The sequence below is a fragment of the Paroedura picta genome, chromosome 6, assembly GCF_049243985.1.
Source record: "Paroedura picta isolate Pp20150507F chromosome 6, Ppicta_v3.0, whole genome shotgun sequence".
Lineage (NCBI taxonomy): Eukaryota > Metazoa > Chordata > Lepidosauria > Squamata > Gekkonidae > Paroedura > Paroedura picta.
The window spans coordinates 100171181-100197117 of record NC_135374.1 but is presented as its reverse complement, the minus strand read 5'-3'; the positions used below and the strand labels follow the sequence as shown (position 1 = coordinate 100197117).

Sequence of the window (25937 nt, the reverse complement as noted above, 5' to 3'; positions counted from 1 at the left end):
GCATCTCCTCATTCATAGTCCAACATGCTAATCACTATGCCACACTAGTTCCCAGTATGTATAACTAGAGGAGAGGATGCTTCTACTTTTTATTTCCACAATATATATCTCGGGACATAGAAGGACATTGATTTATGGGATTAGCATCAGCTGGAAGTAACTTGGCAGCACTCAACACATACATATTCCAAATTTTGTTCATGTCAGCTTACATAAACTCTACCAGGAACACTGAATTGTTGAAGGCTTTGGAAGATGAGCTCTGTGGCATTTGAAAACACAGCCTGAAATTCATGAATGCCAATACAGTTTCAGCAAAACAGAAGATGTGAAAATCAGTCAAACCTGGCTACCATCCCTAAAAAAAATCCACCAGAATAAAAAACCATCACAACTCTCCATCAAATAAGATAGGCAAGACCTTGACTAACTGACTTTCTAATGAACTCTACCCAGACACAGGAAAAAACACTTCCTAATGGACTTGCTAATAAACTCCACCCAAACACAGGAAAAAGGCTTCCCTGTTCCAGCCCATCTCCTGGGAGACATCTAAATAAAATAAGGATTCAATGGCCATTTCTGCACAGAGGGCCAAATCATGTGATGTCTCCTACCCACAGTAGTGGGATAGTAAATTGTGCTATTTTTCCCCTTCACACTTTCAAAGCCTTCCTGCTTGCTTGCTTTCCTCCCACCCCCACCCCCCGCAGGGTGGGGAAAGAGGAGCAGAAGGGATATGGATCTGACAAACGAGAGGCAGAAGAGAAAGAGGAACTTGGGCAGTGAGGCAACAGTGGCTTGGGCTGCAGAAGTTCCTAAAAAAAACACTAGAGAGAACCTTAATGGAGGTTAAACTGGTGCAGAGCTGGGAATCTGCCTCCCTTGCCGGGCAGGAAATGAAGAGGTGAGGGTGGGAGCAACGGTGGGACAAAGCTGCCAGACTATTGTGCGTTTCCCCCTCCATATCTTTTTTTCACTGGTTGCTCACTGGTTACTCACCGGTGGCTTACGAGTTTTAGGTTGGTAAATCCACTTTTCTAGATTCTCGCAATCACGAGTTTAAAATGGTGAAATTGCAAGCCGGCTACTGGGCAGCCTTGGGATGTTGGTGGCGTCGTGTGGAGGGGCCGAATATGCCGCTAATGTTTGGAGGCTGCCCAGCTACATTTTGTACGTGCGGAAAAGCCCAATATGTTACATACACACACGCCCAAGAAGTAAATAAGATGTCCTGCAACTGTTTCACACACTGTAAACTTTGATATAGAGAGATCTTGCCATGTCCTACCTCTGAAGATGCCAGCCACAATTACTGGTGAAACATCAGGGATTAGAAGTACCAGACCACAGTCACACAGCCAGGAATAACCACAGCGACCAGTAAGCATGATGTACTAATGACGCCACTTTCATAGAAATTTGCATTTTTAAAAAACAATGATCAGTGGTCAAAAACAATACTTTTCTGTGATCGTTTATTTTTCATTACATTGCTTATGTTTTCTGTAAAGCGAAAAAATGTTTTTGCTTTACTGTTGCAAAGGTAGGATTTGGGGGAGGATGGAAATCTGCTATCAATTGATTGCCTTCTACGTATTTTGCATGGACAATAATTGGAAATGTTTAGGGGAAAGCGCTGGGCAGAAATTAGCTTGGACCTAATTGGCCTTTGTGCCTTTCTTTCATTATTGAACATCAGGCTCACGTGTTTTCCATGCAGGCATAGCCACACAGACTGGCCATTCCTGCAAAATCTGTGGAGAACTCATGGACACCAAGCCTGAAGTCACTGGTTAATTATTTGCCAGTTGCATTGTTTTGTAAGCAGCTTTTTCCAACAGTCCTGAAGGATCTACAACATAGACGGTAAAGCCTTGAAGGTTAAGATTGAAATCTGCATGTTCAGAGCAACTGGAACATGCCACCAGGCAAATCTCACATTGCTTGGAGTGGAAATGTGTGTATTATAAAAAATAACCTGTACTAACAAAAAATAGAGATTTCTAGTTTAAATACAGCCTCCAAATGGCTTCCCCTCTCCCCCTATAATTACGGTGTGTTTCAATCCAGGTTTATACCAACATCCGCAAGATGAAAATCAAGCTTAGAAGAAGCAAATTTCTAAATCTCTCTTGCAACATTAAAGTAGCACAATTAATATTGGCAAGATCTCTTACTGGGGGGAGGGGGGAACGGACCACTCTGCCTACAAACAGCCAACCTGCGTGTCTTTTATTTTGCTCTATTTTTTTATCAATTAGCTTCATCTTTGATTTGAATTCGACACCCAGCCCCCGGCATCAAGAGAATGCCTTTTTCTTTCTTTAAACAAAGGATGATTCTTACTCAAAGGGGGTTTTGTCTCGTTCTTTTATGGTTTTATGTCACACAGGGGAAAAATGCTTTTGAGGCATTACCTCTGAATTTAACAGGGACGAGAGTTTACTGCTATATAATCATTAGTCAATGCACTCGCAGAAACCTTAAACAAAAGAAAACAAACTACAAACAGGCCATGCTTTCCCCTAAAGGCACATCAGAGCGCCAGAAAGGGAAGGCATGGATTTCAAAGGCAGCTAGCCTCTACCATGTGCTTAAATATGGCTCCTCCTGACTTGAAACAGCCCCCTGGGGAATGCACCATCACCTCCTCCTTTTAGAAAACGATACTGGAGAGCTTGCGGGTAGAGAGAGATGTAAAACAGGAAGAAAAAAAAAACTTTAGCAAACGCACTCCGTTTCCACTACTCTCTGGTTGCGACTTCATAAGCATTATACTTTTCAGCCTAATAAAAATCTTTCCCCGCCAAGGAGGAAGGGTCTTGCGAAAAGCACCCCTCCGCCCCGCCCCACAGCGCCTCCCTTCAAGATCCATGCTGAAGACTCGTTGCCAAAGACCACTCTCCATTGATTGCCGTTGCAACCCACAAGCACTAAGGGGGGAGAAAACATTCCATGCACAGCCTTCTGGGTACACTGAGTTGTATATTATTGGCAGGGCCACACATATGTGGGGGGAAACCCTTCGGTTAGGAAGCTGGCACTGCTAGGAATCTGTGTTAAGTGCCGTCAAGTCGCTTCCAGCTCACGGTGACCCGATGAATGAATGACCTCCAGAGGGTCCTATCATTGACAGTCTTCTGCTGGTCTTGCAGACTGTGTGCCGCAGCTTCTCTAATCTTTCTTCTTCTTTGTACCTTTCAGTTGGCGATTGGTGGAGCAGGTTGTCCTCTCGGCCAATCCCCTGCTGTAGGTGCCACTGGATTTTTTTGCCTGGCTTATAACATGTTTTTACTCTTGGCGATTGGTGGCAGTAGTTTTGGCCATGTGGATAGTCAATCGCTGGTTTCCAAGGTCTTCCTCAGTCTGTTTAAGCCATGTTTCCTTTGGCACCAGTCGTTGGATCTTCCATTCAAATCCTGCCAGAGGAGTTTATGAGGCCGTCTGCTGGTGTTCGTTCTGCAGACATGGCCAAACCATTGCAGCCTGCGCTTTTGGATTTGTTCTTTAATTTGCGGCTGGTTGTCACATTTTGTCCGAATTGTCTCGTTTTGATTATGATCGCATAGAGAGACACCCAGAATCTGCTGCTGGCATCACATTTGGAAGGTCTCGAGTTGGTTTTAGTAAACTCCATGTCTCTGATCCATAGATTGGCAGGATTAGTGTCCGACTTCTTTTATAGCAGTCTTTTTCAACCTTTTGTCCATGGAGGAACCCCTGAAATATTTTTCCGCCTTTGAGGACCCCCAGAAGTGGTGACATGCCCCTTCAGAGAAGTGGACACGGAGGTAAGAAGCGGGAGCCAGCCAGTCATTCGATCGATCGTTTTGCCATTTCCATTGTGGAGAAAGAGACTAGCCTTGTAGAGCAGTGGGGGAAGTGGGCTCCAGTGATGTCTACTGATATCAGCAGCCATCCAAACATCTGGGAGAGGTAACTCCTGGGGAGATCCTGCATAACCCCAAGGCTGGGAATCCCTGTTTTATAGAGTCAGCCCATCTCATGTTAAAGGTAAAGGTATCCCCTGTGCAAGCACCGGGTCATGTCTGACCCTTGGGGTGACGCCCTCCAGCGTTTTCATGGCAGACTCAATACGGGGTGGTTTGCCAGTGCCTTCCCCAATCATTACCGTTGGGTACTCAAGCTGGGTACTCATTTTACCGACCTTGGAAGGATGGAAGGCTGAGTCAACCTTGAGCCGGCTGCTGGGATTGAACTCCCAGCCTCATGGGCAGAGCTTCAGACTGCATGTCTGCTGCCTTACCACTCTGCGCCACAATAGGCTCTCATCTCATGTTGCATCTTCTTATTTTCCTGCTGCCTTCAACTTTTCCTAACATTATCATCTTTTCCAATGACTCTAGTCTTCTCATCATGTGGCCAAATTATGTTAGCCTCACTTTAGTCATTTTAGCTTGATTGAGTCTAGAACCCACCTCTTCATCTTTTTGATGGTCCACACTTTATGTCAAACTCTCTTTCAATGCCACAATCAACTTTCTTCCTGTCAGCTTTCTTCATTGTCCAAGTATCACACCCATGCATAGTAATGGGTGAAATACTAGGTTATGTGCTGTCTTCATCAGTAACACATCCTAACTGTAAGGATCTTTTCTAGTTCCTTCATGGCTATACTTCCCAATCTCAGTCTCTTTCTGATTTCTTGGTTGCAGTCTCCCTTTTGGTTGATGACAGAGCCAAGGAACAGAAAATCTGTAAGTATTTCAGTTTTTTTCACTATAAAATCCACTATAAAAATTCACTATAAAAGTCCAGTAGCACCTTTAAGACCAACAAAGATTTATTCAGGGTGTGAGCTTTCGAGTGCAAGCACTCTTTGTCAGTTTTTTTCACTGTCAACCTTAAAGCTATGTCCTTCCCTGGTAGACACACTACTAAACTTGCCACAGTCTCATTAAGTGATGCACCACACACCAAAGTAGCTGCAAACCGCTGTGCAAATACATTACAATCAAGGCTGCCAGGGATGGGGATGAGAAGACAAAATTCCAGGGGCTTGGTTGTCCTGGACCTAAGGAAGTCATTATCAGGACTGTGACAAGCCCAAAATAACCCAGCTGCCTGCATGTGGAATAGCAGGAATCAAACCCAGTTTGCCAGATTAGAAGCCACTGCTCTTAACCACTACACCAAGCACTCCCAGAGAAGAGTACATTCCAACTGGGAATTCCCATCACAAAGAATATGCCTCTTGGGTCTTCTGAAGCATCCCTACACAAGTATGAGTGAATGACTCAATCTCTTTGCTCTGGGGAAGAGATTATTTGGGAACTAGCAAGTGGGCAATGAGAAACAATTAAGGGGCCCCATACTCTGTATTTAAGTATCCACAGATTTGGCTTGGTTGAGAATTAGATATGGCATGCTGTGTCTGGGATTGTTCCATGGCAGACTGCATGCAGGCATGGCATGCTGGACAGACTAGGTCTCCCTGCCCTCATCAAAGGGGATGAAACATAACTTTAACAAGTAGCATGGCACAAGGCAAATGCAGTGACTCCTAGACCTGATACACTGTCATATTTGTGAGCCATTGAAAACTAAAACCCCTAGAGGGAATAAATATGTGCAAACTTTTATTGATAACTACTCAAGAGACACTGTGACCTACCAAATTAAAGAGAAAAGTCAAATGCTGGAAAAATTTAAAGCATATGTGGCAATGATCAGTAACAGATTTCATAGAAAGCCAAGAGCAATCCACGTTGATAATAGATGGGACTACATAAGACATGAGATGAAGAATCATTTGATTGAACAAGAAATACAGAATCAGCATAAGAGCATAATCTACTTTTTTCTGTATCAATAATGTAGATTACCTGTATTGTACTATCTTTAATCTTGGAAAATAAAACAAAATCTTTGCTAAAAAAAAAAGAAAAAAAAGAAATACAGAATCAGTTTGCAGTCCCATACCCTCCAGAGCAGAATAATGTAGCAGAAAGGAAAAATTGTTCTCTAACTGAAATGTGCAGATGTATGCTACCTGAGGCACAGCTATTAGAAAAGTACTAAGGAGGAGCATTCAACACTGCTACCTATCTGCAGAACAGTACCTACTCAAACTATAAGTAGTACACCGTTTGAATTGTGGTATGCTCACAAACTCCCCCTCAACCATCTAAAAGTGTTTGGATCAAAGGCATACACTTACATTCCTAAAGAAAAGTGGACCAAGATGGATATTAAAGTAGAAAGGGAATTTTTTTTTTTTTTGGCTATGAACTGGGATGCAAAGAACACAGAATCCTCAACCCAGAAACACTCAAGATCTGCAATGTGGTCTTCACTGTTGAAAAGGAGAAATCAAACAACATGGAGAAAGTAGATATCAGTGAAGCCAACCGAGAACAATGAAGCACAGCAAATGCAAAGTGCATCTAAGCACTATGGACAGCAGACATGATACACCTGTGGAATTCAAAGAACCAGAAGGGGCTGCGAAACCAAGTGTCAGATGGTCAACCAGATCAAACAAACAGACCATACATCAATAGCAACAGCAAGGAAAATACATTTGGAATGTCTAAACATAAAGACTGCCTTTCAGCATAGATAAATAAAAGAAGATGTCTAATTGGAACAGCCACTGGGATTTGAACAGTCCAAGGACAAGCAACTTGTGGGCAAACTGCAAAGGAACATCTGTGTATATTAATTTGGGGACAGATGGGGAGTACGGTCACTATACAGGATATTTCATGCAGTGTCACCAAGCGACAGCCACTTACTGTAAGTGATGTCATAAACATTCATAATTGCTTGGTCTGGGCTGCTTTCTGCTGCGTGACCTGCCCTTGACCTGCCCTTGACCTGCCTTGACTTTTGAGAGATTCACTTGGCAGTCCGAGGCACCATTGTATTTAGCTTTCCCAAGAGGTCAATATTGTTAGCAGAGTTTAAATATGCAAAAAGGGCAGAGTGCCAGTTGCTTAAAGAATAAATAGGTCTTAGTAAGAAGTGAAAGTATTTGGTAAGTAAGAGGGGACAGAAAGATTCCTAACTTTCTAACATCCACCCTTACAGTTTAGATCAGGCTTGCTTGACTAGGGTTTTGTGAAACCCTGGAGTTTCTTGATGGCCCTGGAAAGAATTCCCAAATGGTTAACTATTTATATATATATATATGGTCATGGCGACCCGCCCAGTCCTCAAATGGCCAATGATGGGCCTGGTGGGGGTAGGAAGGAGAGGAGCCCAAGGTGGGCATGTACACAGCTCTGCTTCCCAACCATATTCTTCCACTATCGTACCACTTCTGGGGCGTCTCGAAGCCTGGTGAATGTTTCAGGAGTTTCTCAACATTAAAAATAGACATTAAAAAATGTTGAGAAAGCCTGATTTAGATTCTTAGCAACTAGACACCACTTACTCTGTAAATGTCTATTTGAATATGCAAACAGAATGTTGGATCAGTTTTATTCATGTGTTGTCCTATTTTGAGATTTATTCCCCACTTTTCTCTCCAAAGGGGGCCTAAAGGACATTATAACATCATTCTCCTGACCTCCATTTTGTCCTCATAGCAACCCTGATAGATTAGGCTGAGGGAGAGTACTGGATCACCCGGTAAGTTTCCTGGCATATGGATTTGAAGTTGGGTCACCACTGCTCCCCGACACAGAGCCAGCTGGGTGTTCTTGGCCACATCACAGCACTGATAAAGCTGTTCTAACTGAGCAGTAATATCGGGGCTCTCTCAGCTTCACCTGCCTCACAGGAAAATAAAATCAGAATCCAGTAGCACCTTTAAGACCAAAAAAGATTTATTCATGGCGTGAACTTTCGAGTGCAAGCACTTCCTCAGACTAAGAACTCCTTACATGACCATGGGAATATATAGCAAAAGTGGATTCTGTCACATTAGTAAACTGTGTCACACATCCAAATACAGCCAATGATAATTCTTTGCCAAAACAGCCAATCAATCCCCTTGAAATTCAGTTCTACCTCACAGGGTGTCTCTTGTGGGGAGAGGAAAGGGAAGGCAAATGTAAGCCACTTTGAGACTCCTTCGGGCAGAGAAAAGCAGCATATAAGAACCAACTTTTCTTCTTCATTACAATGTTTCTGTAAAACGGCAATATTGGCGCGATCTACTACTGCTAATAATAACACACCACTCATTTCAGTGCCACAGTACATAACAGCCCTGGCAGAAAGGACTTCGTGCTCCATGCGTGCAGCAGGCCCCACTTCCAGAATCCCTCTTGGGGAGACGCTGCAGCCCAGGTGCAGAACGAATGCTTTATCTACATAGGATCCCAGGTTGGGCCCTGGACACCTTCAGACCCTGCCTGAGTCTCAGGAGAGTTGCTGTCCCTCCAGCTGAACAGGCAGCTGGACATACCAAGGACTGACTCAGTACAAGTTCTCTCCACAAGCTCTTCTCACTGTTCTTCAGACAAGCACACCACCCATGTCTGTGTACCGATGAAGAAGCCCTCTCCTAAAATTTCAGAAGATCTTCTCAGGTCTGCACGAGGAGCCGTTTCCAGTTAAATAAGGAGACGCCTGGCACGCCTGCTGAAGAGGGGCTTTTTGCCAGCCACCCACCCACAATGAGTTAGTAACAGTGTCGAGTCTGTGCACAAATGGCCAAGAGTGCTTATAGCAGCTGGGGGGCAGCAGGAGCAGAAGCGAGAGTTTCTCTAAGCCAAAATCTCATGCAGCCCCACAGCCCTCAGCCTATTGCAGTTCGGTCTCTGATTGGCTGAGCATTTAGGAGTCTAGTGCAGGCAGATGGAAGTGTAGGTTGGACTGTGTGTCCTCATCAGGCCTATAGCATGTTCTGGTCCCAGAAGACCACAAATCTCAGCTGCTTTATGCCCTAGGTAGCCTCCCCATACACCTGTGGTTTAGAACAGTGGTCCCCAACCCCCGGTCCGGGGACCGGTGCCGGTCCATGGCTCAGTCAGTACCGGGCTGCAGCTCCTCCTCATCCTCCTCCCTGGCTGCTACTCATCTTTGATGCTCTCCGGTGGCCGCCATGGCTGAGGCTCCCCCTCGGCATGGCACTGCGCAGCTGCTGCTGGCAAGAGCCCCCCAATGGACAGCAGGAAGTCAGGGGCGCCAGCGGGAAAGCAAGTGGAGCAGGGCTCAGGCGGTGGCAGCGACGTCCCTCGGCAAAAGAATACCCCCTCGGGCCTCAGTAAAATTGTCAAGCGTTGACTGGTCCCCAGTGATAAAAAGGTTGGGGACCACTGGTTTAGAAGAGCTGGTTTTTAGCACCCCACTTTTACTACTCAGAGTTTCAAAGCAGCTTATAATCACCTACCCTTCCCCTCCCCACAACAGACACCCTGTGAGGTAAGTGGGGCTGAGAGAGCTCTGAGAGAACTGTGACTGGCCCAAGGTCACCCAGCTGCCTATGAAGATGCCACTTGATTTTATTTCAGACACCTTCCCCAAATACACCTCTCTTTTTTTACCCTGACTTTTTACCAGCTTTTAAATGATCTGCTTCTGTCTATATAAGAACCAATTCTTCTTCTTTTATGTAGAGTTTTTATGCTGTCAATTGGTTTGTTTTTAATACTGAGATATGGTTTGGAAGAAGAAGAGTTGGATTTTATACGCTGCTTTTCGCTACCTGAAGGAGTCTCAAAGCAGCTTATCATTGCCTTGCCTTCCTGAGAGGGCTTTGAAAGAACTGCCCTGCAAGAGCAGCTCTAACAGGACTGTGACTTACCCCAAGGTCACCCAGCTGGTTGCATGTGGAGGAACAGGGAATCAAACCCAGCTCTCAGGATTAGAAGCCGCTGCTCTTAACCACTGCACCAGGCTGGTTTAAATGGTAAGCCATCTAGAGAAGAACTATAAAGAGGCAGCATAGAAATATCCTGTATAGATAAACATACGTTTTCTATGTGACATGTGAACATGGCTACTATAAACCATTTTGGCTTGGGGGGAGGGGGGAAATCTTCCACAGTGGATTATTTGTGCGAACCCAGTGCATCTAAACTAAATTCTAACGCCTTGTGGAGGTACAATTTACCCCCCCCCCCCAAAAAAAAAAAGAAAAAAAAAGAAAGACTGAAGGGATACCCAATAGAAACAATGACAGCCCATTCGCTGTAGACATGCCGCAGAGTGACACACTAATGAAGTGAAAGCTACAATCTCCTTGGGTTAATAAGACACCTGTCTTGGAACTAACAGCCTGCCTGGTTCTCCGAGGCAGCCACAATGCTAAAAGCTCTTGATGAAGTTCTCGCTGTGCCAAAGGAATGGACTAACAAAGCCACGGAGTCAATTTAACCTGGTGAAACTGGACCCTGTAGGCTGGGTTATCAGAGTTTTGTGTTGAGATAATTACCGCACTAAAGAGAGCATATGGGCTGTCAGGCTTGGCACATGGCCTACACCAGCTGTTACCTGGGTGCTTTGGAAAAATCGACTGAACAGCATTTTGGAAGCGGAACGGCTCTGTGTAAGTTTTCCAAGCTCTCTACTGGGAGTTCTTCATAATAAATTTATCTCCTGTCGAGGAGGCGGCTTATGCCCAGTGTAAAATACCTGGGAAACAAGTCGCGGCAAATTTTTGCCAGCCATAGTCTCAAGACGGTAACGACGCTGACAAAAGGCCTTCCCTTGCTTTAAGCATGAAACGCCGATCGTGTCTAGAGAACTGATCGCCTTCTAAAGTTGCAACCGGAGAATACCCCATTTCCCCAATTCTCTGGCTGTTAAGTGCTGCTCACAGGAAAGGGGGGGGGCTAACATTTGGGAACATCATTTTGGCCACTCCCCACCCCTGCCCTGAAACGCTCAAAGAGAAAAGTGGCAGCTTCATACACAGCATGGTAACCAGTCAATTCTAATTACAAGGAACGAGGCAACCCTGGTTTTTCAGGGCTCACGGATTCCAGATGTCAGGTTTGCCTGGTTGTGTTCTCAAGTCCCACGGGGCAAATGGGATGTTGTTTCAGCGTTTTGCCTCCAGTTCTGCCTCCTATATCACCTGCCGCCTATATCCTCAGTTCAGCAGCATAGTAACAAACAGAAAGGACCGTCCCTTTCTTCCTGAGTCTCTAGCCCAGCTTCAGAAAGCAAAAAAGGTGGGGTTTTTTTAAACATTTCAAAAGCTTTACGGATAAAACGCTGTCCTCTTGCAGTTAACGGAGGCTGAACCAAGCCTGCTTTGATCCATTGTTTGTCGCTGTGCTTTATCCTTGAAGGGTGGGAAACCTTTAAACAAAATACGTTTGCTTTTAGAAGCCAAAGGCGTTTCAAGAGCTCCATTTGAAATGGACCTCAGTGTGCATACATTCAACTGACGTGCTGAGGGTTCCAGGTTCAAATGCAAGCTTATCTTCAACTTTTAAAAAAAAGATCTCTGGCAGCAAAATGGGAGGCCATTTTGAGCTCTCCCTTGCAAAGGAAAAACCACGGGGGAATATATTTTTTTTCCTCCTAAGTGCTATGGAAGTACACTCTGAAGATATAGTGTTCTTGGCAAATATGGCCTCCAGACTTCCCAAAGCTTCTGAGAACTTTGAGAACATCGTGGGTCTCTTGCCAGGGTGTTTATTAGAGTGGACCATCACAGAAATGCATTCTAACAGCACTTAGAAATCATTTCTGCAGCTGACAATTGCATTAGCAGCTATGCCAGAATCCTGACCCCTTCCTTCCCTTTCCCCATACCCTACATAGTTTCTCTGTAGAGGTGAATTTGTGATCTTTTGGATTTTTTTTTCCATTTATATGCCACCCTTCCCTGAGGACTCAGGGTAGCTTACAACATATCAACAATAAACCATAAATTAGAAGTCAATATTTGAAACAATCTGATTCCCATATTAAAATCATTCAAGAATCCCACTTTCTTTCCGGCAGGAGAGAAAGGGGTACAATGCATTATTATTAAGAATTTCTGAATGGAATATAGTTTTTGGGGTATATAATTCAATCACTATGTGTATTACTTCTATAGCCGTGACTATAGAGTCACTATAGTGACTATAGCAGTGGCTATAGAGGTATACACATAGTAATGTTAATTTATTAATTTATGTATTTATTTATTACATTTATATACTGCCCTTCCCTGAGGCTCAGGGCGGTTTACATGAAACATAGAACAGAACAATACAGAGAAATTGGTAAAAAGGTAAAGGTAAAGGTATCCCCTGTGCAAGCACTGAGTCATGTCTGACCCTCTAGCTTTTTCATGGCAGACTCAATACGGGGTGGTCTTGCCAGTGCCTTCCTCAGTCATTACCGTTTACCCCCCCAGCAAGCTGGATACTCATTTTACCGACCTCGGAAGGACGGAAGGCTGAGTCAACCTTGAGCCGGCTGCTGGGATTGAACTCCCAGCCTCATGGGCAGACAGCTTCAGACAGCATGTTGCTGCCTTACCACTCTGCGCCACAAGAGGCTCTTAAGAAATTGGTAGCTATGGTAATAGTAATAACAGTAATAATAGAACAAATAGTACAGTTGAACAACAGAACAGTAATGAAAACAGCAATTCACCCTGAAGCATACTGATGGACCCATGGATACAACCTACTAACTTCTCAGCATTATTAAACATGACAAAATATTACTCATGTACCAAAGGGCAACCCATAATATTAGTAGACCCCTACAAATTTGAATTCATGCGACCAGTTTGGGATTGAATTATATACCCAAGAAACTATAAGATATTAAGTTATATCCAACAATATTATTTCCAACAAACATTATTAGAGAAGATTGAGATTACAATACTGAGAATTCACTGATGAAAGAAGCGAAAACGGAATATACCTGGGAATACGTTTTGAAATTGCTGTGAACATTTTGATCTTTTGAACATTAAATCACTTTGTCATCGCCAGCTTGAGACTTTTTTTCTCCCCTTGGAAACACAGCAGCAGCAGAATGGTTCCACCATGGGGGGGGGGAGGGTCAGGGGGGTATTTTGCAGGAATGTGGGAATGCACAATTCCACCATCCTGCAAGATTAAAAAATGCACTGGTCCATTCCGTGGTGCAACAAAGCACCGTGAAGCTGACCGGGGTGTTTTTTGCCCCCTCTGGGCAACTGTATGGCAGGGAAGAGCCGGGCCTTCCAGAGAGCTCACTTGGCAAATACTAAAGACATGAATTGCATTCCTCCCTTCGCAAAAATGACTGCGTGGTGATTTTGAAAAGTCTGGGACTTTAATTGCTTGGAGGCACTCAGGGCATGATCCATCCTGCCAAACTGGAACACTTGCTTAATTCTTCCAGTAAACTCTCAGCTTTGGCAAGATCCTGCTCTGGGCTTATTAAAAGGGTAGTTCTGGGTATTTATGTCACACACACCTGGGCACCTTATGAAAGGAAAGGTGTGATGTAGTTGGTTGGGGGTTCAGATGAGGAGCAGGGAGACCCAGGTCTGCATCCCCACATTGCCATGGAACTCCACAGTGTGACTTTGGACTGGTTGTTCTGTCTAAACCTAAAGAACCTCACAGGGTTGTTGTGTAGATAAAATGGAGAAGAAGGAAGTTTGAGCTACTTTGGATGCCCACTAGGTGGGAAAAACAGGGTATAAATATCTAAAACAAATAGATAGTTGACTGTTTTGGAGGCTATAAACTGCTGCTGGTTGTGAGAACGTAAGGAGAAGAGCTGGGGTTTTGGTACCATACTTTTTACTACCCCAAATGTTGCAAAGTGGCTTACAATTGCCTTTCCTTTCTCTCCACACAACAGACAATCCATGAGGTAGGTGAGGCTGAGAGAGCTCTGAGAGAACTGTGACTGGCCCAAGCTGCCTGCCTGTGCAGGAGTGGGAATCAAACCCAGTTCTCCAGATTAGCGCCTGCCGCTCTGAACCATCACACCAAGCCCAGGTAGTGTGGTCAGGCATCACTGGGCACTTGCCAGCTCCATACATCAACACAGAGCATACAGAGCGCATGGATTCCTGGACCCCCAACTATGACTCAGTGGCTGGGCCAGCTTTATTTCGGACCACCCCCTCTTGCTCCAGCCTATCAAGTCCTGGCAAAGCCAAGAGGTCATTCCGTGCTCACTTGTCTGTTCCCTTCCTTTGGAGCCAGTGGGATACGTGATGCAATGGCAGCTCTTCCTCTTCTTTCTCTTTACCACCCTGTATGCCAAAAGCAGGATTGCCAATTCTGGTTTGGAAAAATGCTGGGCATTTAGGGAGGGAGACCAGAAAGGGCAAAGTCTGGTAAATGGGGGGAGTTCAGCAGGGCAGGGATGACATAGACCACCCTCCAAATCTGCTCTTTCCCCCCAGAACTCATCTCTGTAGTCTGATTCTGGGAGAACTCCAGGCTGCACCGGGAGGACAGCAACCCTAAATGCCACGAGGGAGTGAGATATTGAGCAGTGTTCCCTCTAAGCTGTGTGTGTGAGCAGCCACTCATTGACACAGCAGCAGTCTGGATCTGTGCAGCATCATGCAGTGCCCACCACTCATTGCAGGAGATATATTCTGCTCAGGATGTGAACCACTTGGCTCAGTAGGAGGTGAAAAATTAGAGGGAACATTCATGTTGTGGTGGCAGCAGTGAGGAGAGAAAGCACTGGCACCTCCTAGCTTGCTTGACTTTCTACCCATTTCTTTCTCGCTTTGGACCATTGGAAGAAGAAGAAGAAGAAGAAGAAGAAGAAGAAGAAGAAGAAGAAGAAGAAGAAGAAGAAGAAGAAGAAGAAGAAGAAGAGTTGATTCTTATATGCCGCTTTTCTCTACCCGAAGGAATCTCAAAGCGGCTTACAATCTCCTTCCCTTTCCTCTCCCCACAACAGACACCCTGTGAGGTGGGTGAGGCTGAGAGAGCCCTGATATCACTGCTTGGTCAGACCAGTTTTTTCAGTGCCATGGTGAGCTCAAGGCCACCGAGCTGGCTGCATGTGGGGGAGTGCAGATTCAAACCTGGCTCCTAAGGTTACAAGTTCGCACTCCTAATCACTACACCAAGCTGGCTCTTGGGATGGTGGTATGGAGCTGCTTCTACTGCTGCCTGCTGTCATCACTCCCTAGGAGGGATACCTGAACCCCCTTGCAGGGCACCAGGGATTTCAAGCATAAAGCCCTGGAATTGGGGCTCACTGCCTTTTCTCTGCATTGCCATACAGTCACACACAAGCCAGCATAACTAGGCCTGAAGTAAGCCCCACACCATTTTGCAAGTGGCCACTCAAGGAACAGCAGCCTGAGCCAGCAGAACCATGTGACTGGGGGACCCAATCAGAGCAGAGCTGGTGCTATATAAGCTCTGCTTCTGAGGCAACTCCTCAGTTCTAGAAGTGTGTTTGTAACGGGAGGGCTCTGTTCTCTTGTGGCTAGTTCCCTGGGCCGGTTGCCTCATTATGATTTTGCTCTTCACCCTGCCATTTCTTGTCTTGAACTGCCTGCCTGGACATGGCTTGTGCCTCTGGTCCTGATGTTCCAGCTCCCTACCTGTCTGACCCAGTCCCAGCAGGCCTTCATACCTTTCATCAGGGGTAGGCTATCTGTGGCCCTCCAGATGTCCATGGACTACAATTCCCATGAACCCCTGCCAGTAATGTAGTCCATGGACATCTGGAGGGCCACAGTTTGCCTACCCCTGCCTTTCATATAACCAGTCAAGGAATGTCTGCGTGTATGTGAATGGGGTTGCTAGGGAGAGGGTCCACCAGAATACTCCTGTTTGTCGCCCATCCAAAACTGAAGCCCGCCTTGGCCTCAAAGCAAATCATCTTCTAGTGGTAGTAGGTTTGAATCTAATTTGTAACTGGTTGCTACAATTCCTTACTCAATTTTTTTTTTTTTTTGCCCAAGTTCATTTGAGGTCATTTTTTGCTGGTTAGGGGGGAGGGAGAGACTTAGGGCTTAGTCCTCCCATGGCTGAAGACTCACTAGGAGCATGTATCTTGCATGCTGTGTTTCTGCCGCCAGTCTTGCAGGCTGAACTGCTAGCTGCTCAAGGGGCTGCACTCCCAGTCCTGCCACCAGGTGTAGCACCTAATCAGTTGACCCTGAGGACTTGTTCAGCTGCACCTGGTCCTACCAAGCACTTCAGGCTCAGCAACTTCTCTCACTAGAGAGGACACGGACGGCCTACGTTTGTGTTCCCTTCACTGGTAATGCTGCCGCCTTTACTACTACGCCTCTTTCCTACCTTGGATTACATCATTTGTCAGTCTGATCTTCAGTTGCTGCCAGCGTAATGTCGTGGTTAAGAGCAGCGGCTTCCAATCTGGAGAACTGGGTTTCATTCCCTGCTCTTCAACATGCAGTCACCTAAATAACCTTGGGCTAGCTCCAGTTCTCTTAGAGTTGTTCTCGCTGAGCAGTTCTCTTGGAGCTCTCTCAGTCCCATCTACCTCACAGAACATCTGTTGTGGGGAGACGAAAGGAAAGGTGTTTGTAAGTTGCTTTGGGACTCCTTCAGGTAGTGAAAAGTGGTATATAAAAACACCTTGGAGCGTAACCTTTTTTCTGCCTTGGATAACCTCACCTTTTTCTAGTTGGAATATGCAACATCTTTAGTGCACAAGATTCAACCACCTAAGAAGAATATCCTACAGGGGGCATCATCAGAGATATGTAGCTATCATATTTAGATTAAGAACTTCCTGATATTTACAAATAATCTCATCCTGATGGGCTCAATTGGAGACTTCCTGCTCCTTTGATCATACTTCCTGCTGCATTCCCTCCAGAACAAATTTAGTCAGTTAGACTGCTAGGACTATACCTCGTCTTTCTTTTAAATAGTTGTTTCTCTTCTTAATAAAAATATTATTTCAGCCAGTGCTGTGAAACTTCTTTGCATATTTAAACTCTGCCAAAATTTCTAACCCTTCTGACTTTTGGGTTTGTTTGACTTTGCTGTGCTAATCACATGTGAGTGACAGCTAGCACCCCCTGGACAGAGAGACCTGACTGCTTGGTGCCCCATCCCACCAAACCATTAACTATAAATTACCCAACTAAGGTTCTAATTGATTGATTGGTTGGTTGGTTGATTGATTGATTGATAGCTTGGTTGTGTGATGTGTCAGTAAAGGCATATCTTAACTGTTGGGACTGCAAGTTAAAACAGACGTTTGTTATTGAGGTTATCTTCACTTTGGTGTATTATGGTACGATGGAAACTGAGAGCACCTATTGTATATGGCATTTATTGTTAACAATAAGTGGTAGACTATTTTCAAATCTAGCGCTGTGTGCTCTTTTACATTCACTTCAGAAGGCTAAAATGCATATGTAGGAATTTTGCAGACTCTTATCAAATTTCATCTGCTTTTACATAGATGAATGGAGTAACTGATGAAGCGATTGTTTATCAAGTGATGATCACGGCCATTTTTGTCCTACCGAGACTCCAGTCTGCATAACCTGCTCAGGGGGCAAGGAATCTTATGTGCAAAATGTTAAGCACAGAGAAGATGTTTTGTTTTGGGGCGTCATTTCGACATGAACGGGGGAGAGCAAAAGAAATAAAGCAGATTTTGTAAAAGGACGTGTCCATTTTCAAGATGCCAACTTTATCTTTGTAGGTTTAATCACAGAGAACACTGTATAATCAGCAAGAGAATGCTCTGCATCAATACAATATTCAACCTATTTGGCTATTTTTTCCCAAAAGGGAAGCCTGATCGTCTTTAGATTCTAAATGCCTCTTCCTTATCCAAACAACTACCTTTTTTTTGAGCTCCACATATTATTAGATTCTAAATTTTTAACGTTCCTCTGTCTTCAAAAGTGAAAAAAAGCACACACATTTAAACTGTTGATAAAATACTCTTGGTTTTCCTATGTATAAGTGCATTCCCAGGGATATATTCTGCAAGCTTTAACAAATGGGGGAGGGGGGGAGAATCTCCCAGAAGAATCTTAATTCTTATCTATGGAAAACATTAAACTGCTAAGCACTAACAACTGGAATTAGTCCTTAAATCTCTAATGAGAATCATAAAACAAGAGTGCAGTTCGTGCTGCAACTTGATAAGGCCTGGATTTACTTGCTGTTAGGAAAAGTTCCTGATCCAGCAGTATGGCTTTTCGGCTCCCAGAGGTACAGGAAACAATATCTGTCCTTTAGGAGTATCTTCTGGGTAAGCAGTTCTTATCGGTGCTATCAAAGGACTGAGATAGCGGCCTAATATCTAGTAACAGCAGCTTTATGAGAAGATCCATTACTGATTTAAATCAATCTTAAGGCAAAGGGGTTCTCTTTAACCCGTTCGGAGCTGAACCGGCCCTCCAGCATCGCATTTTGCGCTGACCGAGGAACATAAACGCAAAGCTTAAACCTGCAGAATTGCATTTGCCGTCCCTCATTGGCCTCCCATTTCCTTCCCTTCCATCTGTCGTCTCTCTTTACAATTTAAACTTCTGGGGCTGGGAGGACGGGGAGGGAGGGAATCTTCCTTTGCTTATATTATTTGCTAAGTCCTTCCTTGGAATAACAGAAACGTGAGAGGAAAGAAATTATGGAAATAAAGACGGCGGTGCAGAATTTTGCTTTGATTTGATGCATCCCTTACCTATGCAAAACCCGAAGGGGGAAAGAGGGAATGCACTTCCACTGGATTTAAATGACAGGAAGCTACCAGGGCAGGAATGAAATCTGTAGCAAATGTGCCCTTCAAAATCAGCCCTCGTGCATTGACGGAGACGCTTGTAGCGTCTTATACCTGTAATCACGGCAGCAATGGGTAAGCACTCTGCCGCTTCAACAGGTCTCTGGATGACTCCATTAAGTCTGTGAGGTGCATTAGTCCAATAGCAGTCTGAAACAATGGCAGGGATTGTGGAATCCACAACTGTGAAAGACATCGACAGCGCGGTGGAAATTACCGATCGCTCTTTCCAGAGCGGCCATTTGAACCTCCAGGCAGAAAGAGGCATTGAAATATCATCCTGATTTTCATGACTAAATGCTGAAATGGGTTTGCCAAAAGGTGGAATTTCAGAACCTCTGGTTCCATAAGCGTTCTAGGATCACAGACACAACCATGACATTCTCTGTCGACGGTAGAACAGGTCAGATACTTTAACTACGAATAAATTTGGCTGAGGTCTGAATCAACAAAGCAGTTCCAGCATCTCCACACTAGAATATAAAACTATTTCTATTTGCAGAGGTAACAGAAAGTAATAATAGAGAAGTCCCACAAAAATAATAATTCTCACCGCTTCTAAAAATCAATAGCTATAAAATGTTTTTTAAAAAAAATACAATGCTGTGTCATGACCAACCTAGAAATACAGAAAAAGATCCAGCCTCCATGTTTCCGTCATATGCTACCGTCCTGTGATCTCTGTCCTTTAAATCACCGTATCAGGCACTTTTCTATAATATACATGCCTTGTGTACTACTTCTTAAACCTGGACCTTAATGGCGCATGCTCATTTGGTCTGTCTGATTGAAGGCATATATGTGTGTGCGTGTAGTACACAGAGACATAAAATTTTTAAAAAAGAACTTTTCACCCTTCAGAAGCAAGAGAGAAAAGATGCTCGATTAAGACAATGACAGCAAACCCCCAGTGTCTTTTACCAGAAGAGAAAACACATGTGCTTCTGTCCAGCTACTTCTAATAGCCTCTTACACTTGGACCTAACATGCCACAAATATAGATGGAGCCGAGCATTCAAATACTCCCTCTCCCACTGGAGGCAATGCGGGGAGGGGGGAGTTGTGTGTGTGCTGAATGGCACCCACAGTGGGATGTGCATTGCAAACAGTGCCCATGTTCCATGATTCAGCAAGCAATGTGCCTGTTTATGCTCACAGGACTCCTTAGCTCAATTGGGGTGACAGGAATTAATGACGTTTTGAGAATCAAGCCAGTTCTGTATATACTTATGCAGATGTGTGTAACGAGTCATGCCAGTTTTCATTCCACCTTCCGATGCTATTTGAATCTACCCCAAAGGGTAGATCACTTTTTACAGACTGGACACTGACTGAGAAGGAATATGTAACGCCAAACAAGAAGGCAGACGAAAATGCCAGTAATCATGCCTTGTTGATCTACAAGCTATATATTCCCCACTGTTTATTATGAGAACTATATCTCCTTGATAAAGGAACAAATAACTCACGCCATTAAATCAGACTGCTCTAAATAATGGATTTGTTTTATTCCAAGAAGCAGTTGTGTGATTCTTTCACTCATGCTAAGCAGGTTGACTTCAAAAACAAATCCCTGGATCTGACTCGTGAGAAAAAGTACATAAGAATTAGGGACTGGCCCTTTTCCCCCTCTGCTTTCCCATTTTCACTTGAGTGCTGCTCTCACTCTACACACCAGTTTCCTCTCCAAAATAATCCAGCAGAAAAAGTAACCATAAACATCAATGCAACGAGGAATCTTGTATTTTTCCTTGCTCGTTTCTGCACTGAAGGATTATAGCCTCAACACACACGGTTCTGTGTCAGTTTCAAATGAATCAGATTTCTCAGGATACACAGACACTCAAATCCATATAACTCCCCCAAACTATCCTGATGCTGGGTCAAGGTCTGAGAAATGCCACCTCGCCATTGAGAAGATGAGCTGGCTGAGATTTCCTTTAAGACTAGGCACAAAGTTTTGGGGAAAGCAACATGCCTAAATGTAGAAGCATCCACTGTCACCAGGGCTGAAGAAAGCTTCGTTTCCGGGTTCCGCACAGAAAGTCCTATGCCCTGAAGAGCAATTATCTAACTGATGTGATAACCAGCATCCCCTTCTCTTGCCTATCTACGTTCATCCCCACCTGAATTCTACAATGCACTTGCTGATAATGAAAACTTCACCCTCCTGATACAGAACTTGGGTAGGGTGAGGAAGAGGGAATCCTATTGTGCTTTTTAAAAAGAACAAAATATGCTCTGAATTTGCCCGTCATTTTAGAAGATGAATTCAGAGACTATCATAAGAAGCCTGTAGAATTGATTTCCAGGACTGGCCAAAATGCACATTCTTTGTGCTTTGGGATTCCCAATCTTTAAACATCCTTTAAAAGTTCCCCAAGTAGAAATAATGCAGGGCTCAATGGAATATTTTTTTCCAGGATTAAATGTCACAGCAAGGGACTCAGGCCTGAAATAAAAATGCAAGAGGATTCCTAAGAAGGCCGTTTTGCCTTTGGCCGGTCCTCATCAAAGAGTTTGAAATACAAAGACCTGCTGATTGTGAGCCTACGAATGTTAGCAATGCACCGACTTGACATAAAGTCTGCAGTTTTGCAACCACATTAAAACCGTGACATAAATCTGCATCCCTGACATTAGTATTGTCCAATTAGTCAGACACAATTCCCTCCCCTCTCCCCCTGCCCCAATACTTCTGAGATTTTATGTTGTCGTTTTAAACGTGTGAGTGCTGGGTGCCATTTCAGATGCCTGTTTTAAAGCAGCTGCATTATGGCACATATTCCAATCCACAGATTTTTTAACAAAGTGCATTTTAGAAGGGACATAGCAATGTTGTTTCCTTCAGTTTGAAAGAATGGTGCTTTGGACTGAGTTCATATGGGTGCCGATTAACGGAGAGATTTCATTTTCTCTCCAATTCTATGAAACCTCTTCAGTTGCCTCTGGTGGGAAATACCAGCAATGAGTCACGGCCGTTTGTCCCAGGAAGCACTTGTGAAATTACCCAAAGTATGTTCATCGGGGTCCTTGTTCTAAAATACCCAGTGCTAACAAGTTCTCGGGATTCTGTGCCTTCGTATCCTTCCCTTTTCTTTCTCAAGCCAGAAGGTGGCAACCCCCAAACTGCCGTTTCAAGATTAGGCTGTGACTCAAAGCACGGAAAGCACCCACGAACCCACTTGGCACAGTTCGAACCACTACCCCAGATACTAATTTTTATTCCCATCGAGTCATGATAACTTCACTTCGGTCGGGTAATTGTCCTCTTTTATTTGCAATCTACGACATCAGACAGTCATTTCAGGCCAACCCCCTGAAACAACAACGAATTCATAAGGGCCTTGTAAAGAGGAAGGCAAGGAAGGTGTTCCACTAAAACGTTGCTTCAAAACCCTTTCAGCAAAAAAAAAAAAAAAAGGACAGTCACAGATGCTACTGATATAGAAGGGAGGGAGGGGGAGGGAAATCATAACCCAATTAGTATTTCTGGAGCACATACATGATTTAGCCCAGTCTGCTGCTGCTCTTCCAAAGAAACGTATAGGCTGAAGATTGTTTTAAAAAATCAGCACTGCCTGCTATTTTTTAAAAACCCTTCCTAAAATTAGTTCTTCCTCAAAGTGAAGAAGGTATGTGAGAGGCTCTGAGTTAAATCAAGTTCAGACAGCGTAATAATGATGTCATTAAAGCTCCAAGCAGAATGGGAAACAGACTGTCCTGGAGCGCAGCTACAGACATAAATCTGAATGAACTTTTTTTTTTTTGGCTACCTCCTCCGACTTACCTTGAAAAGATATTTAGGAGCTCCAAGCGATGCGAGTCCGACGGAGGAGCCCTCCGAAAGAAGGTTGTGCAGGTCGGGATGCCGGTGATCTACAGGCCCATGGCTCTCTCCTCCCGGGGTGCAGGCGGATGGGTGTCATTCTCGGGGCGAGGGATCGTTTCCAGAAGGAGCTCGAACCGAGGAGGGAAAGAAAGAAAACCTTGGTGCCGCCACAAATAAAAAAGGGAGAAGAGAGACAATTCTGGGGCAGCTCAAAGCCTCTTTGCTGTGCTGAATGAAAGCAATCCCTAAGACTGAATGGGTAATGAGATCCTGGCTCCTGAGATTTTAGCTTTCTTAATCATGTTCATAATTAATTCAAGAACATTGATAATTTCATTACATTCTTTTTGTCTTATCAATAAATGATGTGCCTGCACTTTTGGTCCTGTGTACAGGGAAAGAGAAGATGCTTGGGGGTAATATTGCACCAGGAAAAGGGAGGAGGGAGGGGGAAAAAATAGTCGGTGCATATTCGTGGAAGGTATTTATTAATGCAGATAATTTCCAAAACGGGGGTTGTGCTAATAACAGTCGCCGAGGAGGACCCCGTCCTCAAAGCGTGATGACACGAAGCGAGGAATTATTAATAAGCCCTGGAAACAGAAACACAAAACATTCCAAAGAGACCAGAAGGGCTCCTTGGCTCCGTGATCAAGAGGGGGGCAGGCAGTGTTTTCTACACAAAGGTTTACAGCGAGACTTCGATGCCCCTGGATGTGGCTTTAAAAGTTCAAGAAGAGATGGAGACATAGCCCCTTATCCATTACACGCTTTCCCAGTGGCCCTTCGGACAGTGTTCGACGGCCAACTGGACTCTCCAGCAACCAAACCTGCTTGTCGTGCCCTTCGAGCATCCGTCAGTCAATACCCGCCAATCATCCAAGTTACCTTCTCAGTTTTTGTGGCCCCTGCTAAACAGTTATAAAACAGAACTAATGATGGGGTGAGGGGGAATCACAATTTCCACTGTTGGTTTGATCTCATGCCCCAGTGGGTTTCACCGCACAAGGGAAGATAATGACGACAAATTGCTGGTTCAGCACCCATGTGAGAAGCGTGCATGAGCATTTCAGGCCTGCTCCAAATCAGACCCCAGGGTTATAAGGGTCATCTGAAGGGGCTTGTTTTAAAATGATAAGCATGCCTACTTGAAAGTAGGCTCCATTGAACTTGATGGACTGGACATAGCCAAAGAAATGTGCATGGGATCAGAACAGTAGATATACAAGACTGCACTTTAATGTAAGCCTAACAGTCGCCTTACCAGGGTTTTCATCTGCACATGTTGGATAATGCACTTTCAATGCACTTTAGAAGAGCATGACGAAAGTGCATTATCCAATGTATGTGGAATGGGATTTTGATACAAAGGCATGGGAATCATTGGACACCCCTATCAGCTGGCCGGCAGAATGCAAACAATTTACAGCATAGACTTTGCTTGGATTCATTATGGGATTCATTGCAATCATATGCAGCACTTTCATTGGAACAAACAAGTACAGTGTTAAAATTAGGTTCTGATGTCCTGCATTGATGGATAGTTATAGAAGCTGACATTCTTTTGTTTTCACCCTGTTATTCTGGTTAAATTTCACAGTCCTGTGGCATCCAAAAGACAAATGCCCCCTGCAGGACACTTCGCTCTGTGGGTACGAATTTGCTGGTTGTCCTGGGTCTCAGGACATTCGCCTGGCCTCGACCAGGGCCAGGGCTTTTTCGGCCCTGGCCCCAACCTAGTGGAATGAGCTCCTGGAAGATCTAAGGGCCCTATTGGAGTTGTCAGCTTTCCACAAGGCCTGTAAGACAGAGTTCTTCCGCCAGGCATATGATTGAGGCCAAGGTGAGGTCCCGGAGATACCAGCGGGGGATCCCTTAGTGTTTGTTAAATCAGGGCCCTCACTCCCAATGAGAGAGCTTTTGACCACGAGTTGGACAGTGGGTGGGAGTTAGAACTCTATTGTACTGCCATCTTTTACCATGCTTTAACGCAGTGGTCCCCAACCTTTATTAGGCTGGGGACCGGCAGGGCATCGGGCCGCGCCCGCAGGGCCCGCGGCCACGCCCACGCTTTGGGCCACGCCCACGCTTTGGGCCGCGCCCGGCCGCGCCCGTGGGCCGCGCCCGCGGATCGGGCCGCGCCCGCGAGCCGCGCCCACGGATCGGGCCGCGCCCGCGAGCCGCGCCCGTGGGCCGCACCCGCGGATCGGGCCGCGCCCACGAGCCGCGCCCGGCCGCGCCCGCAAGCGGTCCCCGTGGATCGGGCCGCACCTGCGGACCGCGCGGGCGCGGCCTGCACGGGCGCAGCCGGCCCTGATTCCCTCTCCCCGCCCTCCCGCAGTAAGTAGCTTCCCGGGTTTTTTACTGCGGGGGTTTTTTACTGCGGGGGGGGGCGGGGAGAGGGAGCCGCGGCCCGGCGCCTTGGCCTTTGCGGCCCGGCGCCGGGCCGCGGCCCGCAGGTTGGGGACCACTGCTTTAACGTGTTAAGGGTTTTTTAGGGGGTGTATTGTATTTTATTGTTTTATTGTAAACTGCCACGAGACAATCGAGAACAGCGGTATATAAATTCAAAAATAAATAACAAATAAATAAATACAGGAGAACATAAGAAAGTAAGAGATGTGCCACTAGGAAGACCAGTGGGTCATCCGATCTGTGATCCTGCTTCATTCAGTGACCAGCCAATTGTTTAGAGGCCCAACTAACAAGGTAGAGAGACCAATGCTTCCTTTCACAGTAGTTAAGAGCAGCTGCCTCTAATCTGGAGAACCAGGTTTGATTCCCCCTCCCCCACTCCTCTACATGCAGTCAGCTGGGTGACTTTGGCCCAGTCACAGCTCTCTCAAAGCTTTCTCAGCCCCACCTACCTCATAGGGTGTCTGTTATGATGTTGCCCCTGACCAATGATATTCAGAGGTTTATTACCTCCAAACACAATGCTTGTCTTTACTTACCAAGGCCTCCATGAATCTATCGCCTTTCTTTTTAGGACCCTCAGTGTTAACAGCCATTATTATGACCACTAGCAGTGAATTTCACAACTTAATTACTCATTGAATGAAGAAATCTTCTATTTTGTCTGCCTACTACAATCTCAGTATCTTTCTGTTATCATGGGTTCGCATCTGGTCAGCATATACTAAGGACGATTTACACCTATCCCTATAGCAAGTTGACTACCAAGTTGACAGCTCTGTTACGTTTTATGCTGCGTTCATTGTTACATTTTAATAAATGAACATAACGAATAGTTCTTTTACATTCAGTAGTAAGAATAAGAGCTATTTGCCACCTGAAGGAGTCTCAAACTGGCTTACAATTGCCTTCCCTTCCTCTCCCCACAATAGGCAACCTGTGTGGTAGGTGAAGCTGAGAGAGCTCTGAGAGAACTGTGACTTGCCCAAAGGTCACCCATCTGACTGCACGTGAAACAATGGTGAATCAAACCATGGTTCTCCAGATTAGAGGCCAAATTGGTTGCGGA

At 45.1% G+C, this 25937-nt stretch overlaps 1 long non-coding RNA gene across 1 annotated transcript in view; it reads right to left on the bottom strand.

Annotated features, from left to right (window-relative positions):
* The window catches only part of LOC143840750 (uncharacterized), a 226563-nt gene extending 204018 nt beyond the window's left edge, over window positions 1-22545 (bottom strand). The window contains exon 1 of the long non-coding RNA XR_013232375.1: window positions 22412-22545. This is a non-coding gene — a long non-coding RNA (uncharacterized LOC143840750). The remainder of the gene's footprint in view (window positions 1-22411) is intronic.
* Window positions 22546-25937: the final 3392 nt, after the last annotated feature.